General features: G+C 46.7%; 1 protein-coding gene across 9 annotated transcripts in view; it reads right to left on the bottom strand.

The window, feature by feature from the left end:
• CCSER2 (coiled-coil serine rich protein 2) overlaps positions 1 to 16,798 on the bottom strand; it is a 547,725-nt gene that overhangs the window by 196,784 nt on the left and 334,143 nt on the right. The window lies entirely within an intron of this gene.

Genomic DNA, 16,798 nt, shown 5'->3' with positions numbered 1-16,798 from the left:
CCAGTTTTCTGTTGACCTATAACAGTATCCGGTCAGAAGAACTGACCAGAAACTAAAAATGACTCCTGCGGAAGGCAGCTCCTTTACCCTACAGCCTGTTTACAGATCAGGGAGGGGACTAAGGCAGAATGAGCAGCTTGAGAGTGGAGCTGCAGGCCTATCCTATCTTCTCTCTCCATGCTGTGACTGGCAGCTGTGGGGAACAGGGGAGGGACCTTACCTGAGCACACTCTCCTTAGCAGCTACTCTACAGCTCTTCTCCCACCTCCTCTCTACTGGGACTGGAAGCTGTGGGGAGAGGGGACAGGGACACAACTCAGTCTCTCCTTCCTGTCGGCTGCTCTAGCAGTGCTTCCTGCACATCTCAGGAATGCCTCAGAGGAGAGAAGAGAGAAAGAGGCAAAGAGGCAGCAAAAAGGGATGGGAGAGGAAAATAAGTATACAATGAATGGAGATGGAGGGAGGTAGCACAGGCTGGATAAGAGAGCTAGAGGAGACATGGGAGAGAGGGGCACAGGAGATGGAGAAAGGAAGAAAGAAAGAATAGGGGTACAGGGCTAAGGATGGAAAGAGACAGGAGGACAAAGTTGATGAGGTAAGAGGGGGGGCCTAGGGCCTGGAGGAGGCAGGACATGAGACACGGAAGGGCACAGGAGAAGGAGGGTGAGAGATGGGGGCAGCAGGAGGGGAAAGACTGTCGAGCCACCCTGAACCAAATCACAGTGAACCCAGAAGATGGGGTAGGCCTGATTGACAAACTGAAGAGTAGTAAATCACCTGAACCGGATGGTATACACCCCAGGGTTCTGAAGGAACTAAAAAATGAAGTTTAAGACCTATTAGTAAAAATTTGTAACCTATCATTAAAATCGTCCATTGTACCTGAAGACTGGAGGGTGGCTAATGTAACCCCAATATTTAAAAAGGGCTCCAGGGGCGAGCCGGGAAACTACAGACCAGTTAGCCTGACTTCAGGGCCAGGAAAAATAGTGGAAAGTCTTCTCAATATCAAAATCACAGAACATATAGAAAGACATGGTTTAATGGAACAAAGTCAGCATGTCTTTACCCAAGGCAAATCTTGTTCACAAATCTGCTTCACTTTTTTGAAGCAGTTAACATGTAGATAAAGGTGAACCGGTAGATGTAGTGTATTTGGATTTTCAGAAGGTGTCTGACAAAGTTCCTCATGACAGGCTTCTAGGAAAAGTAAAAAGTCATGGGATAGGAGGTGATGTCCTTTCATGGATTACAAACTGGCTAAAAGACAAGAAACAGAGAGTAGGATTAAATGGACAATTTTCTCAGTGGAAGGGAGTGGTCAGTGGAGTGCCTCAGGGATCTGTATTGGGACCCATACTTTTCAATATATTTATGAATGACCTGGAAAGAAATACGAGTGAGGTAATCAAATTTGCAGATGATACACAATTGTTCAGAGTAGTTAAATCACAAGCAGATTGTGATAAATTGCAGGAAGACCTTGTGAGACTGGAAAATTGGGCATCGAAATGGCAGATGTAATTTAATGTGGCTAAGTGCAAGGTGATGCATATAGGGAAAAATAACCCATGAAATATTTACATAATGTTAGGTTCCATATTAGGGGCTACCACCCAAGAAAGAGCTAGGCGTCATAGTGGATAACACATTGAAATAATCGGTTCAGTGTGCTGCGGAAGTCAAAAGAGCGGACAGAATGTTGGAATTATTAGAAAGGGAATGGTGAATAAAACGGAAAATGTCATAATGCCTCTGTACTGCTCCATGGTGAGACCGCACCTAGAATACTGTGTACAATTCTGATCGCCACTTCTCAAAAAAGATATAGTTGCGATGGAGAAGGTATAGAGAAGGGCGACCAAAATGATAAAGTGAATGGAACAGCTCCCCAATGAGGAAAGACTAAAGAGATTAGGACTTTTCAGCTTGGAGAAGAGACGGCTGAGGGTGGATATGATAGAGGTGTTTAAAATCATGAGAGGTCTAGAACGGGTAAATGTGAATCGATTATTTACTCTTTCGGATAATAGAAAGACTAGGGGGCACTCCATGAAGTTAGCATGTGGCACATTTAAAACAAATTGGAGAAAGTTCTTTTTCACTTAACGCACAATTAAATTTTGGAATTTGTTGCCAGAGGATGTGGTTAGTGCAGTTAGTGTAGCTGTGTTTAAAAATTGGATAAGTTCTTGGAGGAGAAGTCCATTACCTGCTATTAATTAAGTTGACTTAGAAAATAGCCACTGCTATTACTAGCAACAGTAACATGGAATAGACTTAGTTTTTGGGTACTTGCCAGGTTCTTATGGCCTGGATTGACCACTGTTGGAAGCAGGATGCTGGGCTTGATGGACCCAGTATGGCATGTTCTTATGTTCTTAAGGAGCAGAGCGAAAAGAGAAGAAACAAGAGCATGGGACAAATATATGAAAATTTATGCTAATGTAAGAAACTGATGGGGAGCCTCCTCCTCCCAGTCCTGAAGAATCCAGTCATGGTCTATGGAAAAGCTGGTAACCCTACTGGCTAGATGTGTACTGAGAGCTGGTTTAGGAATTTCGGACTTAAAACCAAGACCAAGTCTAAAAGGAGAAGTTGGAGGAAGTACATGGTTGATTACCTTGCTGTCCACAGAATACACGTTTCAAGTAAACAACTTAGTTTTCTCCATAGGCAAGCAGCATGAAAACAGCCACACAAGTAAGAATCCCTAGCTAAAAGTTGCCATTCAACAAATAAAGGGAAACAGCAACAAATGACCAACAGGAGAAAATGCTTTTGTGGGTAAAAACCTATATAGAAAATAACCCAAAGGCATATAAGATGTCCAATGTGCGATAGAGCTGGATTCTGTCCCTCAAGAATACCCCAGAGGACAGACTTAGCAAACCTATGGTCACAGTGGGTGTCAGTGTCCAAATAGTAATAGGAACTAAATGTGTGGATAGAAGTCTGTGTCACAGTCTTGCAAATCTCCTCAGAGAATGAGCTATGACTACATCAAGCTTCCAAGGCGGCAGTGGGGGTAACCTGCATGAAGCAGTGGTTATACCCTGTCCAGCAGCACTGGGACTGCAGCGCGCTTCCAAAATGGCTAGGGTAACTTGCATGGAGGAACAATAGTTAAAAGCCTAACTTCAATGAACGTGAGGGAGGGGTTTTTTCCTCCAAGAGCCTCACTAATTTTACTGACTGTAGGAATTATTATAAAACTTGGTAAAGCAAATGTTGCTTACCTGATGTAACAGGTGTTCTCACAGGACAGCAGGATGTTAGTCCTCACAAATGGGTGACATCGAGGATGGAGCCCACCACGGAAAACTTCTGTCAAAGTTTAATAGAACTTTGACTGGCCTCTACTGGGCATGCCCAGCAAGGCACTGACCCTGCAGCCAGCAGGGGTCTCCCTTCAGTCTGATTTTCAAAGCTACAGGCAGTGCCTAAAAAAGTAAAAACTAAAACGAACCCAACACCGCGGGGTGGCGGGCGGGTTTCGTGAGGACTAACATCCTGCTGTCCTGTGAGAACACCTGTTACATCAGGTAAGCAACATTTGCTTTCTCACAGGACAAGCAGGATGGTTGTCCTCACAAATGGGTGAGTACCGAGCTGAGGATGTCCTGGCTTGCACCAAATGCACCCAACGACGTGCAACAGGCACAACAACTGGGGTGGAATTTGGGAAAGGGCATCTGCACCCTACTGGGAAGGTGGAAGGGTGTTGGTACATCATGTTGGAAAAAGGTTACGCAAGACAGATTGGCCGAAGATGGAGTCCTGTCTTCCAGCTTTGTCCAAACAATAGTGGGCTGCAAAGGTATGGAGAGAACTCCAGGTTGCAGCCCTGCAGATGTCAGGAAGCGGCACCGATCGAAGGTGTGCTACTGAAGTCGCCATGGCCCTCACAGAGTGTGCTTTTACACGGTCTTGAAAAGGAATGCCAGCTTGCTGATAGCAAAAAGAAATGCAGTCCGCCAACCAGGAGGAAAGAGCCTGCTTACCCACAGGTTGTCCCAACTTGTTAGAATGGAAGGAGACAAACAATTGAGTGCTCTTCCTGTGAGCAACTGTACGGTCTAGATAAAACGCTAGAGCTCGTTTACAGTCTAGGGTATGCAGAGTCTGTTCCCCAGAGTTGGAATGGGGCCTGGGAAAAAAGATAGGTAGTATGATGGATTGATTGATATGAAACTCCGAAACTACCTTAGGTAAAAATTTAGGGTGAGTGCGGAGCACCGCCCTGTCTTGCAGGAGTTTAGTGTAAGGCGGATAGGTGACTAAGGCCTGTAACTCACTAACCCTGCGAGCTGAAGTGATAGCCAATAGGAATAATACTTTCCATGTGAGATACTTCAATTCACAGGAGTGCAGAGGTTCGAAAGGTGGTTTCATTAGACGACCAAGAACCAGATTAAGGTCCCAAGATGGGGCCGGAGGACGTAAGGGTGGCTTCAGATGGAGCAAGCCTTTAAGAAAGCGTGTCACCAGGGGTTGTACTGAAATAGGGACACCTGCTATACCTTTATGGAAGGCGGCTACCGCACTGACATGCATCCTAATGGAAGAGGTCTTTAGACCGGATTCTGATAGGTGCCATAAATAGTCCAAGAACTTAGAGATTGGACAGGAAAGGGGATCAAGGGACTGAGAAGTGCACCATGATGTGTACCTTTTCCATTTATATGAATAGGATCTTCTGGTGGAGGGCTTTCGTGAAGCTATCAGGACACGAGAAACCGAATCCGAAAGGTTAAAAGGCTGAAGGACTAACCTTTCAACATCCATGCCGTCAGGGACAAGGCTTGGAGGTTGGGATGGAGGAGGCATCCGTCGTTTTGAGTGAGCAGATGCGGATCCGTTCCCAGAGGGATGTGTCTGCGGATGGAGAGATCCTGGAGTATGGGAAACCACACTTGGTGTGGCCAGTGGGGAGCTATCAGGATCATGGTTCTGCTGTCCTGGCGTAGCTTCACGAGAGTCCTTGACAGAAGAGGAAGTGGAGGGAATGCATAAAGCAGACCTGTCGTCCACTTGAGGGAGAAGGCATCCCGCGGCTGAGAGTGTTGGCTCCGAATGAGAGAGCAATAATTGTCCACTTTGTGGTTCTGAGGGGACGCAAAGAGGTCTATGCGGGGAAAACCCCACTTGTGAAACAGAGAGGTCACTACCAGAGGATCGAGTGACCACTCGTGTGGCTTGAAGACACGGCTCAGCTGGTCTGCCAATACATTGTCTACTCCCGGCAAGTAAGTGGCCTTGAGGTACATGGAATGGGAGAGGGCTTCTGCCCAAATCTGTGCAGCTTCCTGACACAGAAGGAAGGAGCCTGTGCCTCCCTGCTTGTTTATGTACCACATGGCCACTTGGTTGTCTGTCTGGATTAAGATTATCTGATCTGATAGATGATCTTTGAAAGTTCTGAGCGCGTAGCGAATTGCTCGAAGTTCCAAGAAATTTATCTGGTGTTCGGCTTCCTCTGGCGACCACAACCCTTGGGTTTGTAATTCGTCCACATGGGCCCCCCAACCGATGTGGGAAGCATCGGTGGTTAGGATTACCTGTGGATCTGGGAGGAGAAAGGGTAAGCCCTGAAGGAGATTGACTTGAGTCGTCCACCAGGTTAAAGACAGGCGTAGCGCTTGTGTAACTGTGACGATGTAGGACAGAGGCTGGAAAGCTTGAAGCCATTGGTGTCGCAGAGTCCATTGCGTTACTCTCATGGCTAGTCGGGTCAAGGGAGTAACTTGAACCGAGGATGCCATGTGTCCTAGGAGGATGAGGAATTGGCGAGCTGTGGCAGTGTGTTGAGACTGGAGCTGGCGAGCTAGAGACATGAGAGTTTGGACTCGTTGAAGTGGAAGGTAGGCTTTTGCTTGTAAGGTGTCCAAGTCTGCTCCAATGAAGGATAAGGTCTGAGATGGGACCAAGCAAGATTTCTCGTAATTGACAAGAAACCCTAAGGAGAGGAGTGTGTGAATTGTTAACTTTAAGGAGGATTGCGCAATTTGAGGGGTGGAGGCCCTGATTAGCCAATCGTCCAGATAGGGGTAGACGTGGACACCTTCCTTCCTGAGAAATGCTGCTACTACTACGAGGCATTTGGTAAAGACTCGTGGAGCAGATGCCAGCCCGAAAGGTAGTACCCGGTATTGATAATGGTCGTGGCCTATCAGAAAACGCAGATACTTGCGATGAGATTGTGTTATCGCAATGTGGGTATAAGCGTCCTTGAGGTCGAGAGAGCACAGCCAATCCCCCTTTTGCAACAGAGGGAGCAAGGCGCCCAGGGTTACCATCTTGAACTTCTCTTTTTGCAGATACTTGTTGAGGGCCCGAAGGTCCAGAATTGGACGTAACCCCCCTGATTTCTTTGGTATTAGGAAGTATCTGGAATAGAATCCTTTCCCTTGTTGACAAGGAGGGACGGGTTCTATAGCATTTGATTGTAGAAGAAGGGATACTTCTTGATGTAATTGAGTCAAATGGCTGGTTAGACTCCATGCCTGAAGGGGCGGGGAGTCTGGCGGAAGTGTTATGAAGTTGAGGTGGTAACCCTGTGCGATAATTGCTAGCACCCACTGATCTGAGGTAATCTGTTTCCAACGGGGTAAGAAGTGGTACAGCCGACCTCCCACAGGGATGTGTGGAAGAGGGAGTTGGCATGTGCTCAATACAGGGAAGTCAAAGGCCCGCCGCAGGCTCAGGAGGTGGGGCTACAGTAGGTCTTTGCTTTCTCGGCTGACGAGGCTGAGGCCTGTTAGAGGACCGTGCAGGACGAGCCCTAGTTGACGGAGGGTAGTAGCGGCGTGGTCGAAAGAACGACTTCTTAGAGTCCTTCTTTTGCGGTTGCTTGGAGGTCACCTCAGGTGGGACAGATGAGAGTTGTTTCAACGTCTCATGGTGGTCTTTTAACTCCGCCACAATCTGTTGAATTTGCTCTCCAAACAAATTGTCGCCTAAGCAGGGCAAATCAGCAAGACGATCTTGGACCTCTGGGCGAAGGTTGGATGACTTTAACCAAGCCCAACGTCTGGCTGAGATGGCTGTGGCTGAAACCTTCGTGGAAGCATCGAAAATGTCGTAGGCAGTCCTAATTTCGTGCTTCCCTGCCTCAAATCCCTTGTGAAGAAGGGCTTGAAGCTGCGGTTGGTATTGGTCCGGCAACGTGTCAGCATAGTCTTGCATCTGCTTAAGGATGGCTCTGTTGTATTGAGTCATGTAAAGTTGATATGAAGCTATGCGTGAAATCAACATAGCTCCATGATACACTTTCCGTCCCACACTATCTAGGAATTTGTTGTCCCTGGTAGGTGGGGTAGAAGAGTGCGGCTTAAGACGCTTGGCCTTCTTCTGCGCGGACTCAACCACAACAGAGCGATGATCCAGTTGAGGTTTTTGGAAGCCTGGTGCTGACTGGACAAGGTATGTGGAGTCAGATTTCTTGTTAACTGGTGACACCGATGAAGGAGATTCCCAGTTTTTCTTGAGCAGATCCAAAAACACCTGGTGTATAGGGATGGAAGCGATGATTTTTGGAGCATCCAGAAATTGAAGTAGTTCCATCATCTGGTGTCTGTCATCAGCTTCAGATTGTAGTTGAAAAGGTACAACTTCTGACATCTCTTTCACAAAATTAATGAAAGATAGATCCTCAGGAGGAGATCTTTTTCTACTCTCTGTAGGAGATGGTGGCGAAGGCAAATCTGTGTCAGAAGAGGTATCATCATCATCACCCCAGGTATCGTAGGGATCATGTGGGGCTTGTAGCCCTCATGGACCTGGCTGAGGCTCTGAAGGCATCGATGGAAACAGAGGTGGAATCGGTGCGGTAGGTGGAACCAGAAATGGCATCGATGGCTTCGGTGCTGCCGATGGAATCGGTGCCTGGCGCGGAATCGATGGAGCCGAAGGATAAATCGGTGGAGATATACCAGAAGGTACCGATGGAACTACCCCAGAAGGGGGAATTCGAAACGGTGTTTCTCCTGCCGATGAGAAACCAGTCGGAGACGGTGGTGTTGTCGATGGCACTGGAATCATCGATGGAAGGGCCGTCATGAGTGCCTCCATGCGGCTCAGTAGCGGTGCTAGCGCTTGTATCAACGGCTCGGTGGCCGGTTCTCTCCTCGGTGGTGAAGCCGGTGTCGGTGCCGGGGGCGGCACTGGAACCGGTGCCGGAGACGGTACCGATGGTGGTTGTAATTTCTTCATCGCTTTCTCGATGGCCTCCTGGACCAGCCGGTCCAGTTCTGCCCGGAGACCAGGGGTAACCATACCCGGCTCGACGGGAGAGGGAGGCTGAGGCAGGGCCGGAGGGACCACCGTAACCGGTGGGATCACGGCCCCCACACCCCGAGAGGGTGAGGTTTCCTCGATGCCGGCGAACGAGACGTGGAGGGCGTCCGGTCTGTTCGCGGCTTCTTCGTCGGTGGCTCGGCTTGAGCAGAGGTCGATGGCTGTGGATCCTCGACAGGCCGAGACTTGTGCCGTCGATGGCGGTGCTTTTCCTTCCGATCCCCTCGCCCATCCGGGGAAGGGACGGGAGTCGACGGCCGAGAAGCGATCGATGGCGGACGGTCACCGGAGGGTTGACGATGATGGTACAACTTCGACGGTGCCGGTTCCGATGACGTCGATGCTATCGATGGCGTTGGGGTGGGTGCATGGAAGAGGAGCCCCATCTTCTCCATCCTGGCTTTGCGACCCTTGGGTGTCATTAAGGCACATTTGGTGCAAGTCAGGACATCATGCTCACTACCCAAACACATTACACAAACCCTGTGGGGGTCTGTGATGGACATAGTCCGGGTACAATCCGGACAACGACGGAACCCCGTTGCCATGGCTGGAAGCCAAAATTTAGGCTGGGGATCGGTAAGTGCCAACAGGCCTCGAGGGCCAAATTCGACGGCAGTCGATGGAAGAAGGCAAAAAACTTACCGGGTTCCGTAAGATGACTAAAAAATTTGTCGAAGGGAGACCCCTGAGGGGCAAATTTTCTTAGGAAATTAATTTCCAAATTCCTGTCAGGAACGTGGTTAGAGAGCTCCTTTCGCCGCGTGGCAACTGCTGCGCGGAAAAAAGAAGACTGAAGGGAGACCCCTGCTGGCTGCAGGGTCAGTGCCTTGCTGGGCATGCCCAGTAGGGGCCAGTCAAAGTTCTATTAAACTTTGACAGAAGTTTTCCGTGGTGGGCTCCATCCTCGATGTCACCCATTTGTGAGGACAACCATCCTGCTTGTCCTGTGAGAAAATATTATATATATATATATATATATATATATATATATATATCTATCTTCCTAGATAAACGAAGCTTGACCGACGTGCCGCAAATGCGCAGTAGAGACCAGCTCTACCGCGCATGTGCGGGCGAGCACGTCGGTCTGAGCCAGCGTCAGAAAGAAAAAAAATGGCGGCGTCCAGTGGCAGCAGCGGGCGGCGACGGCGGTAGCGGCAGCGAGCGGCGGCGGCGGTAGCCGGCGGCGGCGGCAGTAGCGAGCGGCGGTAGCGGCCAGTAGCGAGGGAGGGAGAAGAGAGAGAGAGGGAGGGACGGACTGAGTGGGAGGGAGGGACGGAGAGAGAGAGTGGGAGGGAGTGACTGAGTGGGAGGGACTGAGTGAGAGGAAGAGGGGGGACTGAGTGAGAGGGAGTGGGACTGAGGGAGGGAGTGGGACTGAGTGAGTGAGAGGGAGGGAGAGGGGGAGGGAGTGACTGAGTGAGAGGGAGGGACTGAGTGGGAGGGACTGAGTGAGAGGGAGGGGGGACTGAGTGAGAGGGAGTGAGTGGGACTGAGGGAGAGAGAGGGAGGGAGAGAGAGGGAGAGGACGGAGGGAGTGGGACTGAGTGAGAGTGAGTGGGACTGAGTGAGTGAGAGGGAGGGAGAGAGGGGGGGAGGGAGTGAGTGAGACTGAGTGGGAGGGAGGGACTGAGTGAGAGGAGAGGGAAGGTAGGGAGGAGTGGGTGAGGGAGGGAGGGAGGTAGGGGGTGGTGAAGAGTGAGGGGAGAGAGAATGAGGGGGAGGTGAGAGACAGAGGGATGTAGCCCGTTTTAACGGGCTTAACGGCTTGTATATATATATATATATATATATATATATATATATATACACACTACCTTCTCTGCAATTTTTATTGTGGATATAAGAATCAAAATTGCAGAGAAGGTCTGATGCAGACTACCAGCAGAAATGGAGGGCAGCATTGTGGCACATTTTAGGAATGCTTGGGACAGAAAAAGAGGGCAATGGTAGGTAAAGGGTTGAGAGGTCAGGTAAAAGACAAAATGGTGTGGGGAAAAATCTGTGCTGGGTTGCATATGGGAATTTATGTGCTCACCTGCTCAAAGTGGAAGAATGTGAACTGGGTACCCCAATTTGGTCTTTACCTACTGTCACCTGCAATTTAAGTAATTATACAGTGCCAAATGACTGTGGATTTTGGGGGAAGGGTGGACAAACACATTCTGAACTACTTAACATTAGCACTAAGCACAAATCTGAAAGGATCAAAAATCTATGCACAGAATGTTTACATGAGTAACCTAACACACACACACTGTTAATGTAATTCACTTTAAAATGTCAGATGATTAACTAGCTCCCCATCTAGGCCATTTGATAAAGAGAGTAACGATACTCTCCTGAAAGAGAGAAGCACAAACTGAATTGCCTCTTGTAATGTTATAGTAAAAGGGTGGGTGGATTGGGTTGGGATGAAAACATTTCTATTGGCTTGGTGCGTAAGAGAGACAATTATGACTATGCTATATGGTATATTCTGTTGGTTAATAATGAGATTAAAACAAACAGATTTGTTAATCAGCAAGTCTAAATCTTCCAGTCCGTTCTCTTTCATTGCAATTTCTGTCTCCCTCATATTTGCAGACACTGGCACATAAATATTGTTGTCCTCAGGAACCATACATAGTACCTGCTCAAATATGCACAATCATAATCCTATTCACAGATACACACAGCACTCATATGCAGTCACAACCCCTGCAGAACAGATGAGCAAAAGTACTTATGGCACTCCTGTTTCCCAGCCCCACTATGCTTATCTTTCCCCCAGTTCTATACCTCCAGGGTTTATTAAGTTGCAGTATTGCAGCTTTTTTAAATCCCACAATATTTTCTCCCCCGAGAACAGTACTGGATCTTAGCAAATAGGAACTTAAGATTGTACCTGATGCAAAGAAAGATGTGACTTGCCATTTGGTCACAAGGAGTGTCAGTGGGATATGAACTTTGGCTTCACAAGTTCTTAGCCTGCTGCCCTAACCTTTAGGCTACTCTTCCACTACATGATACACTATACCTGTGCTCCTACTTTCCTTTCTACAACTGCTAAGCCTTCCTTTACCCCAGAACACTGAGCTCACTTAAAGTGGAATGCAAATGAAAGGACTATGGGACAAACAGCAGTCCTCGTCCAAAATGATCTGTGGATCACATAAAACCTGTGTAATGGTTGCTGGTTCATGGGATGCCACATGGCCATTACTGGTCTGCATAATATTTATTGACAATGTTTTAAAAGGATTTATATCCCACCTCTTCAAAGTTAAAGATGGGTTACATAGTACACATACAAAAAATGTTACACAAAAACAAAAATGTACAATAAAGCTCAGGGAGTCATCAGGACGTTTTAACTGCAGCACTGCCCAGAAAGATGGTTATCTCAATAATGAGTTCTCCATTAAACATGCCTTCAGTTACTGCTGAATGCTTCTTTTAACAGAGAAGTTTTAAAAAAAATTTTTTAATTTAGCCTTGCCAGCAATCAGCCTGATATTTTCGGGGAGTGAATTCCAGAATGAAGAGCCTGCCACAGAAAAAGTGTGATCTCTAGTTTCAACGAGATGGGCAAGATTTATTGCCAGGGTTTCGAGCAGACCTTAAACTACATAATGGTTGGTAAATTTGGGGTACGGAACTTGGCCATAAATTCTCATGGATTTTCTTTCCCAAATTTCAGAATCTATTGAAAGTTCAAGTAACTCAGATATCCAATATATTCCGCTCTTCTTTTCCCAGAACATTTCTTTGAGGCAAATAATAAATCTTTGTACAAACAGGCAAATGAGTATCCGGAATTTTCAAAGCTTGCTTCATGTAAGTTTTAAACAAGTCAAATGGTGAAATGATTCTGATAACAGGAAAGTTTATAACTCTCAGATTCAGTATCCTCAAAGTATTTTCAACTTTCTCCATTTTCTTCTCCATAACCAGATCGGACTTTATGGTATTCTTTTGAACAGTTTCAATTTGTGTAATTCTTTGCTCATAACCTTCTATCTTAGAGTTGAAAGTAGTAATCAACGAATTATTTAACAGTCTGATTCTTGGTTTCTAAAGTTGTAACTGTTAAAGTTTTTAACGTGGCTTCAATTGTCTTCAAAGCAGACCAAAGATTTTGTAAAGAAATTTGCTGAGATTGACAAAATGTAATACTTACAGATGCAGGGTCTGACTGTTCCTCTCACCTCCCCAGAGGCTTCAGGCAACTCCACACCCGTTGTGATCATCTCCACGGGTCTCAACTGACTCTCCTCCCCGAGGGAGCCAGACCTCCGCACCAGTCGGGCGACTCCTCTTCATGGGGTTCCACTCACTTCCTCCCCGCTCTCGGACTCAGTCTCCTGCCAGACCATCTCCTGCAAGCCGGATGGAATTCACTTTTGGTCTTTGTTGTTACCGGGGGTGCCGCAGGCTGTGCCGGCTTAGTCGGCTCGCTGGGGCTAAGAGTTACTTCCAGGGTCAGAGGGGACTGCGTTTGCTCCTCAGCAGTCCCCTCAGCGACCAACCCCTCCGGCGTTTGAGGTACTCCTTCGGGGAAGAAACCCTCAATTCAACACTGAGAAGGGTCTATGTCGGGTAAGCGAGACAAGGCTCCCCCTATCTCGGCCCTTCCTTTTGGTATGGGGCATTTTTTTCAAAAGTGTAAAAAATTATACGTATAAATCGACGAGAGCCTCTTTCTACCACGACCTATCAGGCGGCCATCTTGCCCCCACAGGCTTTGCTAAGTGTCTTAATATGTTATGCTTATTTCAGGTAACAGGTGACTAATGCACTTCGTTTGGATCATAGGGCATTCTTATGTCTGCTAGGCACATAAACGAGCTGTCAAGTCCATGGGGAATGGCAGAAGCTCTAGTGACAGTAATGTGGATGGGAAATCAGGGAATGAAGTGGGACCAGCTGATGCCCCTAATTTGGAGATTGCACAAGGAGCAGACACCTCCCTAGGCAATAATTCTGCACCTGTGGGGGAAACAATATTACCTCCAGGCACAGTGCTGCAGTTCCATTGCAGGTTACTTCCCGGGGGCTTACATAGTCTGGTCCTGCATCATTCCTAGGAGGGTATGGTGGGGCGAGAGAGATCCCACCAAGCAGTAGAAAAACATGGAGGAAACAAGTGGATGTGCAGGTTTATGCCCATTTTAAATGGGTAATACCTCCCACATGATTTAATCGATGAGAGTTGCCCAGGTCTATTCAATCCAGATGGAGTGTATTTGTCCGACACTGGACTAGATATATTCATTAGCGGCTTACATGATGTTATTGAGTGTGTCTCAACACTGTAGGGCTGCAGCAATGGATTTATAGTGGGGGTACCCTGGAAAATGAGGTTCCATTACCAGGGGGGCCGTGGTGTAGGAGGCTACCCTGCACAGTTAGTTAGTTATTTTTATATACAGACATTTGAACTAGTATATCACATCGGTTTCCAAAAAATAATCAGGGATGTTTTCAAGCAATGAACATGATTGGTTACATAGGTATCTTACCAGAGAATCTTAGGGTAGTATATAAAAATAACATAGGTGATAGTGTATTATGGGGGTAGAATGATTTGGTGTGATAAACGTTTTTGATTTTAGCAGACTTAAGTGAAGAGGGAGGTAACACATTAAGCAACATTATAAACAGGAGACATTTAACTTAGAACTGTTCAAGTGGTATCTATTTCGTCAGAATGGGTAGGGGGTGGGCAAAGGCGAGTGCGACATTTCTTGACAGGATGCACTAAGGGGGGCAAGGTTGTTTCAGAAAGAGGGAATGGTGGTTGTTGACAGGCTGGTTGTGTTCATCCGAAGGCTTTTCGGAATAGACATGTTTTTAGTTTTTTCTTGGGTCCCGCTAAGGATAGTGCATGCTCTCAGTGTGTGTTCAGGTGCGCTGATTTTGGGGAGGGGGTTGGGAAACTACCAGTATCTGAGGATCGTAGGTTTCTTTGAGGTATCTGAAAATGCAGGGTGGTGCTGAACCAATCTATGCTCTTGTTGTACAGTGTTTTATGGATGAGAGTCAAGGCTTTGTATTGGATTCGGTGTATGATCAGTAACCAGTGTAATTCTTTTAGTATTGGGGTTATATGATCTGATCTTTTACTATTTGTGACCATTCTTGCAGCGGCATTTTGTAGTAGTTGCATTGGTCGTAAGGTGGATGCTGGGAGGCCTAGGAGGAGAGCATTGCAATAATCTAGTTTAGAGCAAAGTAAAGAGTCAGTTAGCTGACTCTGCGTGGAGAGTGACATTTGACAGATATGGCCTCCACCAATGAATTGCTGGTTGGCAAGCTGAGCAGCTGCATGCCATAGCGACACTTTTCTGTTTCAATGGAGTGAAGTGGAAACAACATAACTGCAATTGATCCTCTGCTTCGATGGCAGGGGATTGCTGAGTCAAGGTGGGAGCTAATGCTTACTATGCTTACAGTTTATGCAGTGCAACAGCTTTGACGGCTGAAGCAAGCATATTGTTATGGATGTGATTGTGAATCCTTTAGTAGACAATAGTCTTACCTTAGGCCGTGGTGAACACCCTAGAGCAGAGGTTTGAGTAGACAGTGGAGAGCAATTCGCAAGAACAATCCAGAGTCAAGGCAGGCAGCAGGCAAAGAAGAATCAAATCCAATCCGGTTCGTGGGTAGGCAAGCAGGCAGGCAATTCAAAAGGTACAGTCCCGAGTCAGGGCAGGCAGCAGGCAAAGAAGAATCAAATCAAATCCGGGTCATGGGTAGGCGGCAGGCAAGCAATCCAAAGGTACAGTCCAGAGTCAAGAACAGCAATGCAGCAAAAACAAACGAAAGCACCAGCACAAGCAAGCCTGTAGCCGAGGCATTGCTGTGCTGGGCTCAGGGCTTTAAATCCAAAATGTTCCCACACAAATGAGGGACTGGCTGGCGCCATTTTTTATTACTGGCAGCCAACAGCCCAAGAGCAGGAGATTGCTCCCGGGACCCCCCCTCCCCCCGGACTACCAGGGAATTTTGGCAAGTCTTGGGGGGGGGGGGGGGAGTGGTCAGGAGGGTGGGGGTTGTAGTTCATTTTTTTTTTTATATAATATATTCGCTCCATAAGACGCAGAGACATTTTCCCCCCACTTTTGGGGAAAAATAAGTGATTCTTATGGAGCGAAAAATACGGTATGTGTCTATGCTGCAGCCCATTATTATTTCCACATAAAGATACTTTTCGAATAAAATGTGTCTGTCTGTCTGATCTTTTGCATGGGGGTACAGGGGTGTGTCTTTTTTACAAATACACATGTTGTGTATGTAGGGCAAGTAATGTACTAGATCTTTAAGTTCACTGTCCTTTCTGCCTGATAGTATTGCTTCAAACAGCCAAACTTTCCATGTTAAGAATTTGAGAGAAGATAACTCCAATGGTTCAAATGGCAGCTTCAAGAGTTGTGTAAGGATCATGTTTAGATCCCATTGTACAGGAAGTTTGTGACCAGAGGTTAGTCTGCCATAAACCATAGCCCTTTTAATTTGGACACTAACAGATAAATGGAGATAGCTGCTTACTATACTCAGATCAAGAATAAACCTATTGCCCTGAGATGTACTGAGTTCTGAAGCAGACAAAGAAAACAAGTAGTTAAGCAAGTTTTTGGGGCTGCATGAGAATGGGTCCAAAAAATGTAGCTGACACCATGCGGAAAACCTTTTCTATGTAAACCCATAGGCTCTCCTAGTTGATGGTTTTCTTGCAGATAATACAATGGCCTCAACTTCTTTTGATAAGACTAACCAAGCAATTATTCAGTGCTTAACATGCATGCTGCCAAATTGAGAGATGGTAGGTTTGGATGAAACAAGCTACCTCCTTCGTAGATTAATAAAGGCAAATTTGACCAGAGATGGATTCGAGGGCTGCTAGATAGTTGCACTAGATATGTATTAAAAACTTGTCTGGGCCACACTGGAGCTATGTGAATCAGACAGGCCCAATCTTTGAGCACAGTTTTGCACCATTCTGGATATCAGTGGGAATGGTGGAAAAGCAATTCAAGACCCACATTCCAATCTAGTAGAACAGCATCCTGAGCTGTTCTGAGTTTGCTAGGATGAATGGAGCAAAACCTTTCTAATTTTCTATTTTGTTCTGAAGCAAATAGGTCTATTGCTGGTAGACTCTGCAGACTGACAAACTTGTTGACTATTGATTGTTATAGAGATCAACTGTGTGGTTGAAAGACTCTGCCAAGGTGATCTGCCAGCATATAGGAGATTCCCGGAAGGTACGCTGTATGGTTGCCCATTCCCATATCTTTATCGCTTCTAGACGGAGTCCATGACCCTTTGCCGTCTTATTTTCATAGAACACTATGACCTAGTTGTTGGTCTGAATGAGGACGGTATTTTCCTTAAACATTCGTGAAAAGGTTGTTAGAGTAGAGTGTATCTGATTTCTCTTAGTTCTAAGAGACTGATTTGAAACTATCTTTCTTGGAATGACCAAGTCCTTTGAGTCTGAAAAGGGGCTGGT

This window comes from Rhinatrema bivittatum, chromosome 7 (assembly GCF_901001135.1).
Source record: "Rhinatrema bivittatum chromosome 7, aRhiBiv1.1, whole genome shotgun sequence".
Taxonomy (NCBI): Eukaryota; Metazoa; Chordata; class Amphibia; order Gymnophiona; family Rhinatrematidae; genus Rhinatrema; species Rhinatrema bivittatum.
The sequence above is the reverse complement of the archived record's forward strand: the minus strand, read 5'-3'. Positions and strand labels throughout refer to the sequence as shown.